The sequence below is a fragment of the Nelumbo lutea genome, chromosome 5 (assembly GCF_056320005.1).
Source record: "Nelumbo lutea isolate HS-2025 chromosome 5, American lotus-T2T, whole genome shotgun sequence".
Taxonomy (NCBI): Eukaryota; Viridiplantae; Streptophyta; class Magnoliopsida; order Proteales; family Nelumbonaceae; genus Nelumbo; species Nelumbo lutea.
This window is the reverse complement of record NC_142688.1, coordinates 65,218,920-65,244,014: the sequence shown is the minus strand read 5'-3', so window position 1 is coordinate 65,244,014 and position 25,095 is coordinate 65,218,920. Positions and strand designations below refer to the sequence as shown.

The 25,095-nt window shown below is 40.7% G+C and overlaps 1 non-coding gene across 1 annotated transcript; it reads left to right on the top strand.

Moving 5' to 3' along the window:
• Positions 1-4,799: 4,799 nt before the first annotated feature.
• LOC148852739 (small nucleolar RNA R71) lies at positions 4,800-4,906 on the top strand. The gene has a single exon (XR_016100098.1). It is a non-coding gene; the product is annotated as a small nucleolar RNA R71 (small nucleolar RNA).
• Positions 4,907-25,095: the final 20,189 nt, after the last annotated feature.

Here is a 25,095-nt window from a genome sequence, read left to right as displayed (position 1 = left end):
TAGGTCTCCCCAGACCGACCCACTGGCTGTGAACATTCTAAACTAACACGAGTCTCAATAAGTGTCCAGTTGAAGGGTAATACATAGAAACATACCAAGGGAACATGAATCAAATATGTACTTTTATTCATTTACAATAAACTCATAAAGTACATCAATTTTGATTGAAGTTAAGGGCATACAAAACTGTCTAACACGAAGATGGAGGCGCAGAGGAGATTTCGCAGGTGGGAGGTTTGCTATCTGCGAGTGTACGAACAGCCCTGATTAACTATTTTTTGTTTTCCTTTATTAGTTATTTAATTTCATATTATTTTCTTGAATTAAGGATTTAATTAAAAATCAAACCCTCGACCCATTCAAACCAAGATTGGTTCAAACTATTTGGACCAATTCTAGGGTTTAATCAAGGCTAAAAGTCAGCCCTAATTTTCTCACTAATGGGCCTGAGGAATGATATTTAATAAATGGTTAATTTGGCCCAGCCTGTAAAGGACTAGTTTTAAATAGTTAAAACTGCAAAAGCCCATTTTAACGGATAAAGCTATATGGGCCGAATTGGGTAACCCTAATTCAGACCATATACCTAGATAATATTAATGGATAATATTATGGATTTTAACGGGCTTCGAACGGGCCTTATAGATAATTAATTGATTGGATCAATTTATCCCTGCGTGAGATGTATGGATGTGTGATGTGCTGCGTACATGGGCCATAAGTACTTGGCCCATGCTCATTCGACAGTGGCTCTTGCGCACACCATGGCTGAATGCACATCATTGCCATGGTGTCCCTTTTGGTCATTGGATGACCTCCCCTCAGTGGTGGGACTCACTCCTCATCGAGAGGTTACGTGCGAAACCCTAGCCGATTTAAGGCCCACCGAAATTTGGCTTTATGAAAGTCAGTGGGAGCCACTTTGGTTTGACCTAAATCAAGCTAGGGCGTAATTATTTGTTCCCTCCAGCTAATATGAGTGCATGTGACAAGGAGATTCATATGATGAACTCTATAAAGGCCTTCCATCATTAGCATGAGGATGGGTCCTTCAGTAAAGAGGAGACGCACCAGAAAATGGGCTATCCATTTGTTGTTGGGCTTGTCTGAGTATTTCATAAGATGATAGGGGTGTCATAGACCGATGTGGGAGGGGCTTCACCAGAAAATGGAAACTCTCTTACGATACCTTGGCGTTCACGAATATGATGGGAAAGCACTCACTAGACAGAAAGGTTTACCTGAAAATGTCTCTGAACCTTATCTGACAAAGGCCAAAGGGAAAATTCATATGATGAGTGGATATGATCCTTCATAGAAAGGTGGTGGGGTTATGCAGCTGAAACAGTTGGCTCCATGCACCCTATGTGATTTCCCACATTTCTAGAGACAACCCGTAGTCTCCATTACTGAGAAAGGAGGGAAATCTCAGAGATGAATAACTGGAAATGGATCGTAGATTAATAGCCATATCTATGAAATGAACATGAATGAAATTAGGTTGTGGACTGATGTCTGCTCTTTTATCAGAAAATGGCAAACGGATCTTTTCCAAAGCTTCTTGATGACAACAAGCTTAAGGGCCCAAACTACGCCGACTGGTACAGGAACCTTATGCTGATCCTAGCTTCAAAAAAGCTGGACAAAGTGGCAAAGAATCCAGCCCCGGAGCATCCGAGAGACAGGGCTTCTGAGGCCCAAAGGAGAGACTATCAAGAATGGGAGGAGAAAAACTCCCTAGCCCGGAGTTACATCATCGTCTCCTTGGACAACCCAATACAGAGGCAGTTCGATCAGATCAAACTTGCCAAGGACATATTGGATAGCCTGAGGAAGATGTATGAAGAGCATAATCGTTCTACTCGGCAAAAGGTCTTGAAGCAATTCATGACCACTCAAATGCCCAAGGGCCAACAAGATCACGACCATTGTCTTCGGATGATGGGTTACATCAACGAACTGGAGCCTTTTGGATCCAGGCTGGACCTCACAACCTAGATAGACGCTATCCTTAATTCTTTGCCTCATTCTTTTAATCCGTTCATCATGAACTATAAAATGAACAAGCTGAATGTCAGCTTACAAGAGCTCAGCAATATGTTGCAAAGAGCTGAAGAACTGATTAAAAAGGATGAGCTAGTAGCTATGCTTGTTGAAGCTAGTGAAATGGGCAAGAAAAAGAGGAATGCAAAGAAGCCTCAGAAGAAAGCCGCCAAGGGCAAAAGGTAGAAGAAAGACAAAGCATCATATGCTTGTCACTTCTGCAAGAAGACCAGCCACTGGAAACGGAATTGTCCTGCCTACCTGGAATCCATGAAAGGTAATTTCAAAACTTGTGTTATAGAAACCAATTTATTGGTAGCTTCTGCGTCCTGGTGTATTGCATAACCCAAAGGGCATCCTTCGGTATGCAAAGGTTCCATATGGGCAAGTAAAAGTGGTCTTTTCTTGATCATCTGGTGCAATTGGTATCTGGTTATACCCTGAATATCCATCCAAGAAACAATAATACTCATGCCCGGCTAGCCTCTCCAACATTTGTTCCATAAATGGGAGAGGGAAATGGTCCTTTCGGGTGGCTTCATTTAATTTTTTATAGTCAATACACACACGCCATCCGGTGACGGTTCTGGTAGGGATGAGTTCATTTTTCTCATTTGGAACAACAATCATACCCCCTTTCTTTGGGCACAACTTGCACAGGGCTTACCCAAGAACTATCAGAAATAGGATAAATGATCTCAGCATCTAACAACTTAATTATTTCAGCCTTTACCACTTCTTTCATGTTGGGGTTCAGGCGCCTTTGGGGCTGAACGGAAGGCTTGTTGTCCTCTTCCATCAAAATTCTGTGAGTGCAGATCGATGAATTAATGCCTTTGATATCTTCTACCTTCCAAGCTATAGCATTTTTGTGTTCCCACAGCACTCTTAATAATTTTTCTCTTTGTAAGGGATTCAGTGCTGCGAAAATTATCATGGGGAGATTTGATGGTTCCTCAAGGAAAGCATACTCTAAATGGGATGGTAATTGCTTCAATTCAAGGGTGGGGGGTTCTTGGGGTGATGGCTTACCTGATGGTCCAGGCAATTTGCCTATGTTCTCTAATTTAAGAAACCCATTTCCCTTGAATTGAGGCTTATCATTCAGGTATGCTATCATGAGGTTTATTTCTTCATTTTCTCCTTCTTCAAGTTCTCCCTGCTGGAGGCAGAGATCCAAAGGATCAGTTATTCTACTTACCTGGAAGCATTCATCAATTGTCAATTCAATGGCATCAATCATAAAACAAGAATCATCACTAGAGGGTGCATGTTTCATAGCATCAGACATTTTAAAAATTATCTCCTCATCTTGTATCCTAAGGCTGAATTGTCCTTGTTGGACATCAATCATTGCTTTCCCAGTAGCCAGGAAAGGTCTCCCTAGGATAAGCGGGACCTCCACATCTTCTTGCATGTCTAACACAATGAAATCAACTGGAAAAATGAATTTGTCAACTTTAACTAACACATCTTCTATGATCCCCCTAGGATGTCGAATGGATCTATCAGCCAATTGTAATGCCACTCTAGTGGGTTGGGTTTCATTCAACCCCAATTTCTTGAAGATAGAATATGGCATTAAATTGATGCCAGCTCCTAGGTCACATAAAGCTTTTTCAATTTTTAAACTGCCAATGGTACAAGGAATAGTGAAACTCCCTGGATCTTTGAGTTTCTGAGGCAGCTTGTTCAGAAGGATAGTAGAACATTCCTCATTTAAAGCAACTGTAGCCACATCTTCCAGTTTCCTTTTGTTTGCCAATAATTCCTTCAAAAACCTTGCATAGTGTGGCATCTGGGCTAAAGCATCATCAAAAGGAATATTAATATGTAAACTTTTAAATATTTCAAGAAACTTACCAAATTCCTTTTCTAATTTTTGTTGCTTCAGCCTGTTAGGGAATGGAACTTGTAGCTGCTGGTGCATCCCTTGTTGTGCTTCTGGTTGTTCCGTCTTCTGTTGTCCAGTCCCAAGGCTTGTTTCTGCCTTGGGTTCAGCCCAATTCTTCTTTTCTACCTCGAGCAACTCTTTTCCATTCCTTAAGGTAATAGCTTGCACCTGCTCTCGTGGATTCACTTCAGTGTTGCTTGGAAGAGTTCCCGACAGTCTGGAAGATATTAATTGTGCCAATTGCCCCACTTGGTTTTCTAGGTTTTTGATTGAGGCTTCCTGGTTCTAGATCCTGGTTTCTACACCTGCTATAAATTTTGTCATCAGTTCCTCCAAATTGGACTTTGGTTCAGGCTGATGATAAGTCTGGTGGAACAGCTTGGAAGTATGCTGATTTGGCCAGGACTGGTTTGAATGTCCCCTCCATCCTGGATGAAAAGTATGGTGACTCTGATAACCCTACTATCTTGACGAATTGCTGACATAGTCAACTTGTTCAGTAGATGGCCTAAACTGATTGCCAACTTGGCAGTCAGTACTGATGTGGCCTCTCCCACACAATTCACAATTAAGAGGCTGCACATGCATGGCAGCTATCTGCATTTCATCTATTTTCTTACTGAGTGCTCCTATTTGTGCAGATAATGCCGTATAAGTATCAACATTATGCAAGCCATGCTGCTTCCTAGCTTGAGTTCTTTCAGAATGCCATTGATAGTTGTTGGCTGCCATTTCGTCAATAAGTGCATGGGCAACCTCAGGAGTTTTATTATTTATGGACCCTCCAGCTGCAGCATCTAATATGGTCTTATTTGAGTTAATAAGACCATTATAGAAAGTCTGCACTTGCAGCCAAATGGGGAGGCCATGGTGAGGAACTCTCCTTAACAGCTCCTTGTATCGTTCCCATGACTCGTATAAAGATTTCCCCTCTTGCTAGAAAAAAGTAGTGATGTCATTCCTCATTTTAGCAATTTTAGAAGGGGGAAAATATTTAGAGAGAAAACGGCTGGCCATTTCATCCCACGTAGCTATTGATCCTGTCGGTAATGAATTCAGCCATGCTTTGGCTTTATCCTTCAAAGAAAATGGGAATAACCTCAACCTAATGGCATCATCACTTACCCCATTGTGTTTGAAGGTGTCACAAATTTCTAAAAAGTTAGAAATGTGTGCATTGGGATCTTTGTGGGCCAATCCACAGAATTGCACCATGTTTTGAATCATTTGTATGGTGGCAGGTTTGATCTCAAAGTTGTTAGCAGCAATATTGGACATGATAATGCTGGAGGCAGCTCCAGTGAGAGTGGATTTGGCATAGTCCATCATAGTCCTCTGCTCAGCCATTTCTTGAGCCTCTTGAGCTTCTTGAGCTTCTTGCATGACTTGTTTGGCTGCTCTTAGTTGGACACGGAGAGTTCTTTCAATCTCTGGGTCGTAGAGGATTTCTTCTAGCTCGACTCTGCATGTCAGAAACTGCGAAAGTCAAGGCAATAAACAAGCCAATATTCACAAAATAACTAACCTTATTACAACTGAAAATGTATAGTGAAGTATTGAAATATACAAACCTACATCCTAAAACAAATAAATGCAGCTAACTAAAAGCAGATCAACATCTTATTCAAGGTTCATTTATCTACATCCATCGATTGCAACATTTGAATTCAGATCCAATTTAGTTGAGTTTAGATCTGCAAGTCTTTGGTATTGTTAGTCCAGAGAAAATTAATAAATAATAATTCAGATCTGAGCTGTATATCTCATACACACTCATTGGTATATTTTTCATTCTTTGCTACCCTTTGATTCTTGAAGCAAATCTGATATCTCACATTGTGAATGGGGTGCCAAATTCATATCAGAATTGAGTAGGTTCAGGTCTGAGTTCAGATGAACTCAGATCTGAACCTAGCAGATTTGCAACCAACTGAAATCAGATCTGACCCCAAGTCTGAGTTCACATCAAATTTCTTTCATTCTTTGCTACAATTTCAGCCATGAGACAAGTCTGATGTATCAAAATATCAGTCATAATTGAGTAGGTTCAGGTCTGAGTTCAGATGAATTCAGATCTGAACCTAGCAGAATGCAGACCTGCACTCGTGTGAACTCAGATCTGAACTTCAGATTTTAGTTTCAGATTTGAAAGTCAGATTTGAAGTTCAGATCTGAAAGCTCTCATGCTATTCTTTCATTGTTTTCTTTTTTCTTTTCTTTTTCTATATATATATATATGTATTTTTTTTAGAAAGGAAGAAAGCTAAAACAAAATACAGCAATGCAACCAAAATCTTTTTGGATGAGTGTAGCTCTGATTGCTGAATGCAATTCAGATCTGAACTCATTTTGAGATTTATAAATTTTTTTTCTTTTTGGAGGTAATAGAATCACAAATAAGAGAAATCAGATCTACTTCAGCTACACTAAAACTAAAACAAATGATGGAACAATCAAATATCAATAGAAGAACCATGGCTCCATTAATGCAGCCCTTGCATTCAAGGCTGAAATGTAAGATGAAAATTTGAAAACCAGCCATGAATGCAATGCTAAAAACCAGATTAAGAATGATCAATCATTCCTAATATTGCTTCTATAAGTCCTCGACAACGGCGCAAAAAAACTTGATGTGTGGCTCATTGTGACACTAGCAAGTGCACTAGCCGTTCAAGTAATAAAATAGTGAGTGAAGTATCGTTCCCACGAGGATTTAGGAAACAAGTATCAATACTAAATTGAGTACTTCTTATCTGATTAACAAATAAATCAAAACTTTAATGAAAGCTAAAAATCCTAAATTAAAATCTATCTAAATCATTGGTCCAATTGCCTTCAAATCAGGTAAGAAGAGTAAGCAGTAAATTTCAATCTCAGAATTCAGAAATCTATCAATTTGGATCATTCGAATAAATCATAATTCAGCCTTGGTTTGGTGAAATCCCAAGGTCATGCACAGCCTTTCTCAAGCACATGTTCATCCTATGCATGAGTAACAATTCTTCTATCTCTAACAAGAATCTAATCCCTATGCATGCATTTCTTCAAACACTTCTAAGGCATCAATTCAAAACTGAATTGATCACCAACTGAATTGTGCAAGTTATCTCCACTCTTGCATCCAATTCAGTTCTTGAATAGTAGATCTGAATTCCTAGAGTCTCTCTCAAGCACTCTAGGAATTCCAAGCTTTAGATCCATTCGGCCAATCTAAAAATTGCAGATCTGAATTCTCTTTCAAGCAATTCAGATCTTGCAATCTCAGATATGAGAATTCAGATTTGAGTTTTGAAGGTTAGTTGGCCGAATTAATCTACAAAAACACCCTTATTCAAGAAACTCTAAGTACAATTCATGACCATTCGAATGAATAAAAAAGAATTAGATTGCTGAACTGAAATTTTACAAGATGAAATACATCAAGGAAGAATGGAAGAAGGAGAAAGAAGAAAGAAAATATAACAAAGAAACAGAATTCAAATTAAAGGAGAATGAAACTACAATTGAGTTATTACAAATGATCTTTGAATCACAAACCCCCAATTTTGAACTCACCATCTCTTCTAGCTTGCTTGTCTTGAACTTCCTTCAGCCCTTCTTCTTCTTCTTCCTTGCGCCTAGCCTTCTTTTCTTCTCTTCTCTCAAGGTGGCCGAACCTCTAAGAGTGGGAGAGCCTTCCTCTCAAGCAATTGAACACCTCTCCCCCCTCCTAGAGGCCTCCTTAAATAGTTTTTCAAGGGGGCTCTTGTCCCTTCTTGAAGCCTCTAGAATGGGATGTATTACACCCCTTTCTTGAGCTTTCTAGAGCTCTCTTGAAAGCTTCTTAAGGGCTGCTATTTGGGCTGCACTTAGGCTCTCTCTTTGCACATGATAGCTATACATTGAGCTACTCTTTTGGGCTGAGAATGGGCCTTCCTTGCTAGGCCGAATTCTACTCTTAGCTAGGCTTTCTTTTCTTGGGTTTTCTCAAGGAATCCACTTGCTCTTCTTGGGCCGAAGTGCTCTCTCTTGCTTCCACAACCGGGCTGGGCTGGATTTGGTCTTTTTGAACATTCTTTTCTTGCCTTTTTCCTTCATTTTCTTGGATTAATTACCCCTGAAATTTATTCTTAGCATTAAGCTAAATTAAGGCAAAAATTAATAAAATCGGCATAAAAATCTATGCTAAAGTCCTTAAAAATTTTAGATAAATTGTAGGTTCATCCCTATAGCAGCATACCATGATTATGAGATTTGGAAAATGGATGTCAAAACTGCATTCCTAAATGGAGATCTTACTGAAGATATCTATATGCAGCAGCCGCAAGGGTTCATAGCTGCGGGTTAAGAAAACATGGTATGTAAACTTAATAGATCCATTTATGGACTTAAGCAAGCTTCTAGAAGTTGGAACATCCGATTTGACTCTGTCGTCAAATCATTTAACTTCAAGCAGAATCCCGATGAACCCTGTGTTTATAGGAAGTACAGTGGAGATAAGGTTACCTTCTTGGTTCTGTATGTATATGACATTCTACTCATTGGGAATGATGTAGGAATATTGACTACGGTGAAAGTATGGCTTTCACAGCAATTCTCCATGAAAGATCTTGGAGAAGCCTCCTATATACTAGGTCTTCGACTCTATAGAAATAGATCAAAGCGGATAATAGGATTATCCCAATCTGCCTACATTGACAAAATAGTCAAAAGATACAGCATGGAAAACTCCAAGAAACGAAATGTTCCTTTCAGGCACGGAGTCACTCTCTCCAAGAATATGTCCCCAAGACTTCTGAGGAGATTGATGGAATGAAAGACGTCCCCTATGCCTCTGCCGTAGGGAGCTTCAATATGCCATGCGGTGAACTCGTCCAAACATTGCTCAGGTAGTGAGTGTAGTAAGCAGATTTCAGGCCAACCCAGGGCAGGAGCACTAGACTGCTGTGAAAAACATACTTAACTACCTTCGAAGGACAAAAGAGTTTTGTCTAGTATTCGATGGTAGCTCACTACAGATCCAAGGGTATATAGATGTCGATTTCCAGTCGGATCCAGATGATAGAAAGTCTACATCTGGATATGTTTTCACGATAGGATCGTGTGCTGTTTCCTGAGTGTCAGCAAACAGAGGTCCTGAGTAGCAAATTAATAGTCCACAACCCAAGCCAAGCGCATTGCCATAAGTGAGGCTATATTATGAATGAAGGTGTTCATTCCTGAATTTGAAATTCAGCACATCACCCATTCCACTGTTGTATGACAAATCGGGACCTACGGGAGGATGATCTTAAGAGGTAGCATCAGCGGAGAATGTGGTAGTCCCATTGACTAAGCCACTAACACAGAAAGTGTTTAAGAAACACGTGGAAAGCATGGGACTCTGGCTAGTACCTGATTGGACTAGAGTGTAAGTGGGAGTTGTTAGACAGTTTTTGTATGCCCTTAGCTTCAATCAAAATGATGTACTTTATGAGTTTATTGTAAATGAATAAAAGTGCATATTTGATTCATGTTCCCTTGGTATGTTTCTGTGTAATACCCTTAAACTGGACACTTAATGAGACTCATGTTAGTTTAGAATGTTCACAGCCAGTGGTTCGGTCTGGGGAGACCTATCCTGACAAAGCTAACAATGTGGTACCACCAAGTCGGTTGGGGTGGCTTGTCTCAGCTACCAGGGTGAGACCCTAGGCACATACAGTGTGGGATTAATTGAATATTTGAACTAGACCAGATTTCCAGTATTGCCCTGGACCTTGGAGATTGATGGGCAAAACTGGAAAGTTACACCCGACCCCTAGACTCGATTATGATACTGCTCTAGGTATCGGATTGGACTGTCTTTGATGTACCAATCAGTGAGATCCTTAACGGGGGTCAAAACCTGGGTATGTTGGGACAGTCTGAGAATTCATCTGAGTGGGTGGTCATAGTGACAGGAACAGCCCCTTTGTCGGACAAAGGTAAGGATCGGAGATGCACTCTCACTGATGGAAACCAAGACTGTCGGCAACCGATTTCAATCGTTGAGATTTGTTTTGCAAAATATATTTTATATGAGATATAAAAGTATATATATTATTGTTTCAAAATGTTTGCAAAAAGGTTTTAATTCCCAGGATCCATATTAGAGAGAGTGCAACACTGTTCCTTGCAGCCGAGGGAGAGGTCCTCTCTTGTCGGGCAGTGTAGGATCATTATGGGCTGAGAGCCCATCTGATGGGTTTCAGGGGGTGCACTGTCCATAATAGTGTATTCGGCCAGGCCTTGTAACAAAGGCTGGGCTGAACCCATGTGGCTGATGTGTAGATCAATGTTTGGGTTCCACACCATACAAGGAAGCCCAACTGGGCAGCAGTTTGGAAGGTTTAATGAATCCATAACCCTAAATGGGCCTTAATCCCATTTCGAACTAGGCTAATTTGATTAGTCTTTAAGGGGGCGAATTCTGAGATAAGATCAACTGATAGGATTGGGCCCACACCCTATCCAGTCAAAGAGACCAAGATCTAAATGAAATTTAGATTTGGAAACTTCCTAATGAGATTAGGAACTGGCTGATCTAATCTACAGATAAGATAAGGATTATCCCTTATCTTAAAGGGACTTCTAATCCATATATGATTTGGGTTAACAAATCCTAATGGGATTAGGAGCTGATCCATTTATGTCTATAAAAGGAAGAGGGGGAGGCAGCCTTTAGACACAACATCCAACAGACTCAAGACTTGTCTTCAGAGCTGAGATCACAGAGGAGAGAATTCTGCGCCCTGCAAATTCTCTCGAGCTGCCTCCTTCCTGTAGCCGCCACCTGTAGCAGTTCAATCTCCGTTGCTTGGGAGAAATCAAGATTGGATCTTGATTCCAATGTTTTGCAAAAAAGATTGGTAGGAGTTGTATTCACTAGCCATCCAGGTGATTCTTGGGAAGAATCAAATTCTTAGGAAGGACACTGCTGATTCTACTCCACCTTGCACTCTGCCATCTTCAGTAGGAGCAGATTTTGGTTTCTACCTTGGGAGTGAACACCTCCATTAAGAGATACTATTTCTCTGTATCAGTTATTATCTCTCTCTCCTTCTTTTGGTTCAGATCTGGTTCAATTTGTGATTCAAGAATGATCCTTGAAAATATGATTTTCTAAATAGGGAATTCAATTCCCAGTTGAAGGGAGAGAAAAATTTTTGAAATTTGCCCCCCTTATTCCGCAGTCTTTGGCATCCATGTGATGGATTTCCTATCCCTTCAGCTGAAACAGTTGGCTCCATGCACCCTATGTGATTTCCCACATTTCCAGAGACAACCCATAGTCTTCGTCACTGAGAAATGAGGGAAATCTCAAAGATGAATAAATGGAAATGGATCGTAGATTTAAAGCCATATCTATGAAATGAACATGAATCAAATTAGGTTGTGGACTGATGTTTGCTCTTTTATCAGAAAATGGCAATCGGATCTTTTGCAAAGCTTCTTGATGACAATAAACTTAAGGGCCCAAACTACGCCCACTGGTACAGGAACCTTATGCTGGTCCTAGCTTCAAAAAAGCTGGACAAAGTGGCAAAGAATCTTGCCCCGGAGTGTCCGGGTGACAGGGCTTCTGAGGCCCAAAGGAGAGACTATCAGGAATGGGAGGAGAAAAACTCCCTAGCCCGGCGTTACATCATCGCCTCCTTGGACAACCTAATACAGAGGCAGTTCAATCAGATCGAACTTGCCAAGGACATATTGGACAGCCTGAGGATGATGTATGAAGAGCAGAATCGTTCTACTCGGAAAAAGGTCTTGAAGTAGTTCATGACCACTCAAATGTCTAAGGGCCAACAAGTTCACGACCATTGTCTTTGGATGATGGGTTACATCAACGAACTGGAGGCTCTTGGATCTGGGCTGGACCTCGCAACCCAGATAGATGCTATCCTTAATTCTTTGCCTCCTTCCTTTAATCCGTTCATCATGAACTATAACATGAACAAGCTGAATGTCAGCTTGCAAGAGCTCAGCAATATGTTGCAAAGAGCTGAAGAACTGATTAAAAAGGATGAACCTATAGCTATGCTTGTTGAAGCTAGAAAAATGGGCAAGAGAAAGAGGAAGGCAAAGAAGCCTCAGAAGAAAGCCACCAAGGGCAAAAGGCAGAAGAAAGACAAAGCATTGGATGTCTGTCACTTCTGCAAGAAGACTGGCCACTGGAAACGGAATTGTCCTGCCTACCTGGAATCCAAGAACAGTAATTTCGAAACTTGTGTTATAGAAAACAATTTATTGGTAGCTTCTGCGTCCTGGTGTATTGACTCTAGGGCTTCAACTCATGTGTGTAACTCACTGCAGGGGTTCAAAGTAAGTAGAAGGCTAAGTGAAGGAGAAGTCACTCTCTACTTGGGGACTACTGCAACTGTTGCAGCCGCGGCAATAGGAACCGTGGAGTTAATTTTTAGAGAAGGAAAGATTGTACTCAAAGATTGTCTTTATTTACAAAACTTAAGAAGAAATTTGATTTCTATTTCAAAACTGTGTGCGGATGGTTATTCTGTCTTCTTTAGTAATACGATTCCTATTAAAAGAAATAACAGATTCATCACATATGTGGAACTGGACACCCATCGTCAGGAAATTATTCTTGATGTGGAGAGTTCAGGAGCAGTGGGAGATGTCCCACAAGTTCTAGGTAGTGACCAACCTAGAAGATCCACTCGGGTATCCAGGCCACCAATTCGTTATGGTTATGACCAGAATAGTTACCTGGTGGAAACCTTGACTAGTGAGGAGGTTCCCGTGACTTACGCGGAAGCTGTGTTGTACATAGATTCCTAGAAGTGGGTGGAGGCCATGAGAGCAGAGATGGACTCAATGGATACCAATGGAGTCTGGACTCTAGTAGATTCGCCCTTCGGGGTAAAAGCAATCGGTTGCAAATGGATATACAAGAGGAAGAATGGCCCTGATGGTAGAGTTGAGTCCTTTAAAACTCGTCTTGTGGCGAAAGGGTACACTCAGAAAGAGGGCATCAATTATGAGGAAACCTTTTCGCCTGGGGCCATGCTTAAATCCATTAGGATCCTACTAGCTATAGCAGTATACCATGATTATGAGATTTGGCAAAAGGATGTCAAAACTATATTCCTGAATGGAGATCTTACTGAAGGTATCTATATGCATCAGCCGCAAGGGATTCATAGCTACGGGTCAGGAAAACATGGTATGTAAACTTAATAGATCCATTTATGGACTTAAGTAAGGGTCTAGAAGTTGGAACATCCGTTTTGACTCTACCGTCAAATTGCTTGACTTCGAGCAAAATCCGGATGAACCCTCTGTTTATAGGAAGTACAGTGGAGATAAGGTTACCTTGCTCTGAGGGGTTGAGAGATCCATCACATGGACGCCCAAAGATTGCGGAATAAGGGGCGAATTTAAAAAAAAAAATTCTCTCCCTTCAACTAGGAATCACATTCCCTATTTAAAAAATCATATTTTCAAGGATAAATCTTGAACCTTAAACTGAACCAAATCTGAACCAAAAGGAATGGGAGAGAATGATACCTGATACGGAGAAGCAATATCTCCCAACGAAGGTGTTCACGTCCAAGGAAGGATCCAAAGACTGCTCCCACTGAAGATGGCGCAGTGCAGGTGGAGCAGAATCAGTAGTGTTCTTCCCCAAGAACTTTGTCCTTCGCAAGAAACAACAGGATGGAACGTGAGCACAACTCCCTTTACAATCCTTTCTCAAAGAATTGATGTCAAGATCCAATCTTGACTTCTCCCACAGCTAGAGATCGAACTGGCAAACATGGCGGCAAGAGCAGGGAGGCGGCAAGAGAGTATTCGTAGGGTGCAGAATTCTCTCTTCTTGATTTCAGCACTAAAGAGGATCTGATGTGTTTCCTTTTCTCTCAAGGCTGCCGCCCCCTCCTTCCTTTTGTTAACTTGAAAAGATCATCTCCTAATCCCATTAGGAGGTGCTTATCCAAATCATATTTGGATCAGCCTTCTCTTCTAATGATAAGGATAAACCCTTATCTTATTTGCAGATTAGAATAGCTATATCCTAATCTTATTAGGAGGTTTCTAGATCTGAATCACATTGAGATCTGGACTCTCTGAGTGGATAGGATTAAGACCCTATCCTAACTGCTAATCCATCTCAGAATTCGCCCCTTTAATTAACTAAATTAATATCCCAGTTCGAAATGGGCTTTAGGCCCATTAAGCTTATGTGCTCACTTAACCTTCCTAACTGCTGCCCAGTTGGGCTTCCTTGTATGGCGTGGGACCCAAGCATTGATCTACACATCAGCCACATGGGTTCGGCCCAGCCTTTGTTATAAGGCCTGGTCGAATACACTATTAAAGACAGTGCACCCCCTGAAACCCATCAAATGGGCTCTATGGGCCAAGCCACCTTGTAACACCCAGGGACTGTGGGCAGATGCAAGATTAGCCAATCAGGTATTATCCTCAATGGTCTTACACTTAACCTCTCAGCCCATAATGATCTTACACTACTCGACAAGAGAGGACCTCTCCCTCGGCTGCAAGGAACAGTGTTGCACTCTCCACTTATATGGATCCTGGGAATTAAAACATTTTGCAAACATTTTAGAAATCATAATGTATATACTTTTTTATCTCATATAAAATATACTTCGCAAAAACAAATTTCAACGGTTGAAATCGGCTGTCGGCAGTCTTGGTTTCCAACAGTGAGAGTGCATCCCCGATCATTGCCTTTGTCCGACAAAGGGGCTGATCCTGTCACTATGATCACCCACTCAGATGAATTCTCAGATTGTCCCAACATACCCAAGTTTTGACCCCCGCTAAGGATCTCACTGATTGGTACATCAAAGATAGCCCGATCCGACACCTAGTGCAGTATCATAATCGAGTCTAGGGGTTGGGTGTAACTTTCCAGTTTTGCCCATCAATCTCCAAGGTCCAGGGCAATACTAAAAATCTGGTTCAGTTCAAAGATTCAATTAATCCCACACTGTATGTGCCTAGGGTCTCACCCCGGTAGCTGAGACAAGCCACCCCAACCGACTTGGTGGCACCGCAGTGTCAGCCTTGTCATTGACTGTGCACAATCTAAACTAACACGAGTCTCAATAAGTGTCCAGTTGAAGGGTAATACACAGAAACATACGAAGGGAACATGAATCAAATATGTACTTTTATTCATTTACAATAAACTCATAAAGTACATCAATTTTGATTGAAGCTAAGGGCATACAAAACTGTCTAACAGCCCCCACTTGCACTTAGGTCCAATCAGGTACTAGCCGGAGTCACATGCTTTCCACGTGTTTCTCAAACACTTTCTGTGACAGTGGCTTAGTCAATGGGTATACCACATTCTCCGCTGATGCTACCTCTTGCTATCACCCTCCCGTAGGTCCAGTGTTGTCATAAAACAATGGAATGGGTGATGTGCTGAATTCCAAATTCATGAATGAACACCTTCATTCATAAGGCAGCATCACTTACGGCAATGCGCTCGGCTTGGGTTGTGGACTATTAATTTGCAACTTATGACTCCTGTTTGCTGACACTCAGGAAACAACACATGATCTTATCATGAAAATATATCCAGATATAGACTTTCTATCATCTGGGTCTGACTGGAAATCGGCATCTGTATACCCTTGGATCTATAGTGAGCTACCGTCGATTATTAGACAAAACTCTTTTGTCCTTCGAAAGTACTTAAGTATGTTTTTCACAGCAGTCCAATGCTCCTGTCCTAGGTTGGCCTGAAATCTGCTTACTACACTCACTGCCTGAGCTATGTCAGGACGAGTGCACAGCATGGCATACATGATGCTCCCTACGGCAAAGGCATAGGGAATGTCTTTCATGCCATCAATCTCCTTAGATGTCTTGGGAGACATCTTCTTGGAGAGAGTGACTCCGTGCCTGAAAGGAACATTTCCTTTCTTGGAGTTTTCCATGCTGAATCTTTTGACTATTTTATCAATATAGGCAGATAGGGAATGGCCAAGTTGGTAATGCCATAGGCACGTGGGATTAACTATATCACGAGTCCTTTTCCTGGGGATTGATGAGACCAAAAAGAACCCTATTTTTACCCCTAATATTCACTCTTTTACATTAATTTAGCACTTAAGTGGACTCATTACTCTTGTATTTCGATTCAGGGCAAGCAAGAAGGCAATTGGAAGAAAATAGGGCAAATCGGATGATTTTGCATAGTTTCAGCAACAGTCAGTAATCTGGGCATAACTCTCAATTCCGACTCCGATTTGGATAATGCAAGAATCATTAGAAAGATAAAAGAAATGCCCAAAACTTTTATGTTTTGGGTTTTGACAGATTCAGTCTGCATCAAATACAAAACCGGGCCCGAAGTCAGAGCAAGTTCGTAGCCAAACCCATTTCACAACTGAAGCCCAACTCGCAGAAGAGCCTTGAAGTAGCCCAAGTTATCAAAGCAGCCCAACCCGAATTCAAGAGCCAAGAGTCCCAGTTTTGAATGTAATCTCTAGAAAGAGAGTCTTATCAGATTTAAAGTTTTGAATGTAATCCTAGAAAGATAAGAAGATTGGATTAGATCATTAGATAAGAGATAGGATAGGATTAGTTCAAAACAGATCAGGACTATCTAGCTAAGGTTAATCTCCTAGAAGGAGTTGGAAAACAGCCATCTCCCTCAGCTATATAAAGAGGGGGATGGACCAGCTTTAAGCATCATTCAAGCATCCAAAAGCAACTCAAGCTAACAAGAAGAGCAGTTTGGCCTACTGAGATCCAGAGCATGGAGGGATCAAAATTCATGGGCAGCTAATCTTTTTCTTTCTAGTTCAAGGGGGGAGGTTCGATTGTGTTATTGTGAGGTTCTATATTTGATTCAAGTCTTGCTTTTTAATTCAAGTATTCAGTGGTTCTTGTGCATATTCTCATTGGATGTTAATGTTAATTAGTTTGACAAATTAATTAATGTTGATTTTCCTACACTATACATAGTTTGGTGATCCGTAATTGTCACGAATAAAGGTACGAGTAGCAATTAGGTTAATATCTTTCTGGGTCAATTGTTCATGATAGCCTTTGACCAATGTATTGACATGTTTTAACCTAAAGGGAATCGATGGAACAGAATTTGATTATTGCAGCTATCTCAATTGTTGTTATTTTGGTTTAACTGTTTTCACAAAGCTTAATGCTATCACTAATTGATATGGAATGCTATTGTACCCAGTCGATTAGTGATAAGTGTTGATTGAATGCTGGGTTTGGTCAGCTGAATTAGGAAAACACAAGGTTTATTATGGCTGTCCTAATAAATCTGACGTTAAATGCTTGAATTGCAAGACCACCGAAGTCTACCTAAGATTGATGGCCAATTTACTAACCCGAACCCTTGAATCAGAATTCGGTAAGACTGATTACATTTTGTTAGTTGAATTTGCTATTGCTTTCTTGTTCTTTTAAATTTTAGTTATTTAATTTTCCCACTTAGTTATATTAATCATTCGGCTGAGAGATTATTGTTTAGCTCCCTCTGGGATTCGACCTAGAACCGCTTTTGCTGCAAAAATTTTATTGTGGGACTAGCACTAATTTTGAGCGCTTTGACAACCTGTCAAAATTTTGGCGCCGTTGCCAGGGAGCTACTTTAATTTCTTAGCTTGTTACCTTCTATTTGTGTTAACCTTCTTTGTTTTATGACTCGTGCTTCTCAACAAGGTGAACTAGAGTAAAACCCCAAAATTGATAAGACTACCCGTCGTTTAAGGAAGGAGGCAAAGCAAAGGAAGGACGTTCACCTAAAAGGGTGAATTCTGAATTCGACCTACCAACTTGAAGGGATAGGATATCCATCACGTGGACACCCAAATCTTGTGGAATGGACTGAGTGAATTTCAAAATTTCTCCCATCTTTGCAGGGAATCGAATTCCCCATTTTGGAAAAACATATTTTTCAATGATCAATCTTGAACCATTAACCAAACCAACTCCGAACCAAAAGGAGTAAGAGGAAGGACGTACTGATACAAAGATATAGTATCTCCCAATGGAGGTGTTCACGCCCAAGGAAGGATCTAAAATATGCTCCCGCTGAAGATGGCACCGTGTAGAATGGAGCAGAATCAACAATGTTCTTCCAAAAGAACTTGACCCTTCGCAAGAATCAACAGGATGGCTTGTGAATACAGATCCAATCAATATTTTTCCAAAAGACTGGTATCAAAATCAAATCTTGATTACTCCTATAGAGAGTAGGAGGTTGAACTACTGGAGGTGGCGGCTGCAGGAAGGAGGCAGCAAGAGAGTATTCGCAGGGTGCAAAATTCTCTCTTCTTGTGATTTCAGCTCTGAAGAAAAGAATTTTGGGTTGCATATCTAAAGGCTACCGCCCCTTCCTCCTTTTATAACCTTAAAGGGATCAGCTCCTAATCCCATTATGAGTTGGTGATCTAAATCATATTTGGATTAGAAGCCCCTTTAAGTGATAAGGCATAACCCTTATCTTATCTGTAGATCAGATCAGCCATCTCCTAATTTAGTTAGGAGGCTTCCAGATCTAAATTTAGATCTTGGACTCTTTAAGTGGACAGGGTCTAAGCCCAATCCTATCAGCTGATCCATCTTAGAACTCGCCCCTTTTAATTGACTGATCAAATCAGCCCATTTCAAAATGGGCTTAAGGCCGATTTAAGGTTATGTATTCACTTAGCCTTCGAAACTGCTGCCCAGTTGGGCTTTCTTGTATGGCATGGGACCCAAACATTGATCTACACATCAGCCACATGGGTTCAGCCCAGCCTTTGTTACAAGGCCTGGCAGAATACACTATTATGGACAGTGCACCCCCGAAACCCATCTTATGGGCTCTATGGGCCCAACACTTACCCTAAGTGGTCCCTGGGCCAAGCCACCTTGTAACACCTAAGGACTATGGGCAGATGCAAGATTATCCCATTAGGTATTATCCTCAATGGTCTTACACTTAACCTCTCAGCTCATAATGATCACACTCTGTCTGACAAGAGAGGACCTCTCCCTCGACTGCAAGGAACAGTGTTGCACTCTCTACTTATATGGATCCCAAGAATTAAAAACATTTTGCAAATCATTTCGAAACCATAATATATATACTTTTATATCTCATATAAAATATATTTTGCAAAACAAATCTCAGCGATTGAAATCGGCTGCCGACAGTCTTGGTTTCCATTAGTGAGAGTGCATCCCCGATCATTACCTTTGTCTGACAAAGGGGCTGATTGATGAGACAAAAAAGAACCCTATTTTTATCCTCTAATATTCATTCTTTTATATTTATTTATCACTTAAATGAACTCATTACTCTTGTATTTCGATTTAGGGCAATAAAAAAGGCAATTGGAAGAAAACAGGACAAATCGGGTGATTTTGCACAGTTTCGGCGACAATCAGTAATCTGGGCCTAACTCTCAATTCTGGACACCGAATTGGACAATTCAAGAAGAATTAGAAAGAAGAAAGGAAGGCCCACAACTTTTATGTTTTGGGTTTTGACAGATTCGGCCCACATCGAGTACGAAAACGAGCCCAAAGTCGGAGCAAGTTCGCAGCCAGGCCCATTTCACAACTTAAGCCCAACTCGCAGAAGTAGCTGAAGCAGCCCAACTCGAATTCAAGAGTTAAGAGTCCCAATTTCGAATGTAATCTCCAAGGAGAGAGTTTTATCATATCTAAATTCTTGAATGTAATCCTAGAGAGATAAGAAGATTGAGATTAGAGCATTAGATAAGAGATAGGATAGGATTAGTTCAAGATAAGATCAAAACTCCCTAAGGATAAGATGATCTCCTTGAAGGAGTTGGAAAACAGCCCTCTCCTTTGGCTATATAAAGAGGGGGGCAAACCAGCTCTAGCAATCACTCAATCATTCAACAATCAAGCATCAAGCAAGTCAAGAAGATCAGTTCGTCCATGGAGAAGCAAAGCATGGAGATTGCGCAGATCTTGAGCAGCTAAGCTTCTTTTTTCTGGTTCAAGGAGAGAGGTTCGATTGTGTCATTGTGAGGTTCTGTAGTTAATTTATTTTCTTGCTTTTTAATTCAAGTATTCATTGGTTCTTGTGCACATTCTTATTGGATGTTAATGTTAATTAGTCTGACAAACTGAATTAATGTTGATTTTCCTACAGCTATCCATGATTTCGGTGATCCGTAATTGTCACGAATAATGGTACAAGTAGCAATTAGGTTGTTATCTTTTTGGGTCAATTGTTCATGACAGCCTTTGACCAATGTTTTAACATGGTTCAACCTAAAAGAATCGATGGAACAAAATTCAGTAATTGCAGCTATCTCAATTATTGTTATTTTGGTTTAACTGTTTTCACAAATCTTAATGCTATCACTGTTTAACATGGAACGCTATCGTACCCAGTTGAGTGGTGATAAGTGTTGATCGAATGCTGGGTTTGGTCAACTGAATTAGGAAAACACAAGGTTTATTATGACTATCCTAATAAATCTAAGGTTAAATGCTTGAATTGCAAGAATGCTGAATTGTACCTAGGATCGATGGCCAATCGATTCAACCCGAACCCTTGAACCAGAATTCGGTAAGACTGATTTTCTCTTGTTTGTTTAGTTAATTTTAGTTATTTAATATTCCCACACAATTACTTTGTCCATTCGGCTAAGAGATTACTGATTTGCTCCCTGTGGGATTCGACCTAGAACCACTTTTACTGCATATATTTTATTGTGGGACTAGTAATAATTTTGAGGGCTTCGACAAACCCGTCAAAATTTTGGCGCCGTTGCCGGGGAGCAACTTTAATTTCTTAGATATTACCTTCCTCTTGTTAACCTCTTTTGTTTTATGACTCTTGCTTCTCAACGAGGTGAACTCGAGTACAATCCCGAAATTGAGAGGACCACCCGTCGTTTAAGAAAGGAGGCGAAGCAAAGGAAGGATCATTCACCAAAGAAGGTGAATTCAAATTGTGATCTTCCCATCTTCGAAGAAGTAGAAAGAATGGCTGACAAAGAGAGGACATTAAGGGAGTTGGCTGCACCAATTCTGAACCAACAACCTTTATGCATCACGTACCCCACTCTTGAGGTAGCCTTCGAACTCAAATCTGGTTTGATTCAATTATTACCTCTGTTTCATGGTTTCCCAAGTGAGGACCCTCACAAACATCTAAAGGAATTTCATGTCGTCTGTTCAAGCATGAAACCCCACGGTATGACCGAGGACCAGGTAAAACTCATAGCCTTTCCATTTACTTTAAGAGATAAAGCAAAGGATTGGTTTTATATTCTCCCTCCCGGTTCTGTATGCACATGGGATGAAATGAATAGGATATTTTTAGATAAATATTTTCCTGCATCCCGGGCTGCGAATATAAGAAAAGAAATATGTGGAGTTCGGCAGTTTGGTGGTGAGACATTATATGAATATTGGGAAAGATTTAAGCAACTTGTTGCTAGTTGTCCCCACCACCAAATTCCTGAACAATTGTTAATCCAATACTATGAAGGGCTTCAGCCCATGGATAGAAGTATGGTCGATGCAACCAGTGGAGGAGCTTTGGTGAACAAGACACCTGAAGCGGCTAGGGAGTTAGTCTCCAACATGGCCGAAAATTCACAACAGTTCAGTGGTAGGACAGACGGTACCATTAGACGGGTTAATGAGGTAAGCCATGTCAATTTAGAAAATCAGATTTCTGACCTAACTGCTTTGGTAAGACAACTCGCTGCAGGACAAGTACAAATTGCCAGGGTGTGTGGTATCTGTTTGATTCCTGGCCATCCTACGGACATGTGTCCATCATTGCAAGATGGTTCGATGCAGCAAGTCAATGCCGTAGGAGGATTCCCAGGCCAGCCCCAACGAAAGTATGATCCCTACTCCAATTATTACAATCCGGGGTGGAGAGATCACCCAAACCTAAGCTACGGGAACCAAGGAGGACAGCAGCAATACCAGCCCCATTTTTTCAGTCGACAGCCCCAGTTTTCAACACCCATCACAGCGCAAGGCCAACCCTCGAATTCAGGTATGTCATTAGAAGATATAGTTAAGGCTCTAGCTACTAATACTCAGCAATTTCAATAGGAAACAAGAGCCAGCATTCAGAATTTGGGGAACCAAATCAGCCAACTTGTCACTGCCGTTAGCAAGTTGGAGGTGCAGAGCTCCGAGAAACTACCATCACAAACGGTAGTCAACCCCAAGGAGAATGTAAGTGCAGTGGTGCTGAGAAGCGGGAAGGAACTGCAGCTAGAACCTACCTCACCAAGGAAGGTGGATAAAAGACAAGAAGAAGACAAGGTGTAGGACTCAAGAGTTAGAGAGAACGTTTCAGCCATGATCAAGAGGACCTTACCAGAAAAACATGCTGATCCAGGTATGTTCACCCTACCTTGTGCGATTGGCAATAAGCAAATCGAGCATGCCATGCTAGACTTAGGTGCATCTATCAATTTCATGCCATACTCGATTTACTATGCTTTGAGATTAGGTCCTTTAAGGGAAACTAAAGCTGTTATCCAATTAGCTGATCGTTCTAATGCCTTCCCAGAAGGGATTGTTGAGAATGTAATGGTGCAGGTTAACGATTTAATTTTCCCAGCTGATTTTTACATTCTGAAGATGGAGGAGGACATGATCGAAAGTTCAGCCCCACTTCTATTAGGCAGGCCATTTATGAAAACGACCAAGACCAAAATAGATGTGGATGAGGGTACCCTCTTCGTCGAATGTGACGGAGAGACTATTAAATTTAATATTTTTGAAGCTATGAAGTACCCAAATGAAGACCATTCGGTTGATACTATTGATCCAACTGTGCAGGAATTTTTTGAAAAAGATATGAATGAGGAGCTAGAATCGAGTGCACAATTGGATACGAAGGCCCCTATTCCAGATTTGAACCCGCCCATGATGGATGGAAGGGGAGCACACCGAAAGCTGAAACCACGAGAGCTAAAGTAGCAAAGGAGGACGTCGAGCTTAACGACGTTAAACAATTGCGCTTGTGGGAGGCAACCCATTGTGTTTAGTTAATTTTGTTATTTTGTTTGGTTTTGATTTTTGTGTTTAGCAGGAACCCAACAAGACAAACAGGGAAGTACCCCCAAATCCTTCTACTTTATGCATAATCACATACATTGGGGACAATGTATAACTTAAGTGTGGGGGGATTAGGGAAATCTGATGGAAATTTGGGATACCTTATCTTCTTGAAATTTCTGCTCCCTAGAAACTTATCCTTGAACGATTTCAACTTATCAGGAATCATGTGCTTAGGCTGAATAGATAAGATAGGATGCAAGCATGACTAACTGAATCTTTCATGGCTGCATATGGTACCTCATGATTTTAATCGATCAATAGGCAAGATGCATAAGGGTTTGATTGATTTTCACATAATTATCTGTCAAACATGGGTTGATTATTCTAGAACTTGCTATGTTAGGCATATAGAGACCACGATCAATGAATTCATGGATCAGGCGGTGAAACCATGTGATTTTTGTGAAAAAAAAAAAAAAAAGAGAAAGTGAGTTTGAAACTAAAATCGTGACTAATGTGAGATGGAGCATAAAATGCACTCACATCTAGAAACAAAAAAACAAGTGTGAGACGGAGCATAAAATGCACTCACATTTAGAAATGAAAGCAAGTGTGAGATGGAGCATAAAATGCACTCACATCTTGAAAAGAAGGCAAGGGTGAGATGGAGCATAAAATGCACTCACCCTAGAACCCCAACCCCATTCTCACCTTCAGATCCTAGGAATTCACACTAAGTGGTTGAGATGTGATGCATAGCAAGCTTATGGCAATAAGCACACCTTGTTTTGATTCAAAGGAAAGTAATTGTATCTGGCTGAATTGGTTTGTTAAAAGCAATGAGCACCCGTGCAGTCCAAAGAGTTTTAGCCCTGGAAGGCTTGTCTCCTTGACTATCGATTTAACTTGGGACCATGAGGAATGGTGATTTGCGATCACTCTTGGACAAGAAAAAGGGGAGAAAGAGATGAAAAGCGAAAGGTTACCAAGTCTGAACTAAAGCATGAAATGAACCAGGCCTCATGTAGAGAAAAAGAAAGATTGAAAATCAATAGTTAGTCTCTCTTGTGTTACTTGAGTTTTTGCCTTGCCCGAGGACGGGCAAAGTTTAAGTGTGGGGGGATTTGATGAAACAAAAAAGAACCCTATTTTTATCCTCTAATATTCACTCTTTTATATTTATTTATCACTTAAATGAACTCATTACTCTTGTATTTCGATTTAGGGCAATAAAGAAGGCAATTGGAAGAAAACAGGACAAATCGGGTGATTTTGCACAGTTTCGGCGACAGTCAGTAATCTGGGCCTAACTCTCAATTCCGGACACCGAATTGGACAATTCAAGAAGAATTAGAAAGAAGAAAGGAAGGCCCACAACTTTTATGTTTTGGGTTTTGACAGATTCGGCCCACATCGAGTACGAAAACGAGCCCAACGTCGGAGCAAGTTCGCAGCCAGGCCCATTTCACAATTTAAGCCCAACTCGCAGAAGTAGCTGAAGCAGCCCAACTCGAATTCAAGAGTTAAGAGTCCCAATTTCGAATGTAATCTCCAAGGAGAGAGTTTTATCATATCTAAATTCTTGAATGTAATCCTAGAGAGATAAGAAGATTGAGATTAGAGCATTAGATAAGAGATAGGATAGGATTAGTTCAAGATAAGATCAAAACTCCCTAAGGATAAGATGATCTCCTTGAAGGAGTTGGAAAACAGCCCTCTCCTTTGGCTATATAAAGAGGGGGGCAAACCAGCTCTAGCAATCACTCAATCATTCAACAATCAAGCATCAAGCAAGTCAAGAAGATCAGTTCGGCCATGGAGAAGCAAAGCATGGAGATTGCGCAGATCTTGAGCAGCTAAGCTTCTTTTTTCTGGTTCAAGGAGAGAGGTTCGATTGTGTCATTGTGAGGTTCTGTAGTTAATTTATTTTCTTGCTTTTTAATTCAAGTATTCATTGGTTCTTGTGCACATTCTTATTGGATGTTAATGTTAATTAGTATGACAAACTGAATTAATGCTGATTTTCCTACAGCTATCCATGATTTCGGTGATCCGTAATTGTCACGAATAATGGTACAAATAGCAATTAGGTTGTTATCTTTTTGGGTCAATTGTTCATGACAGCC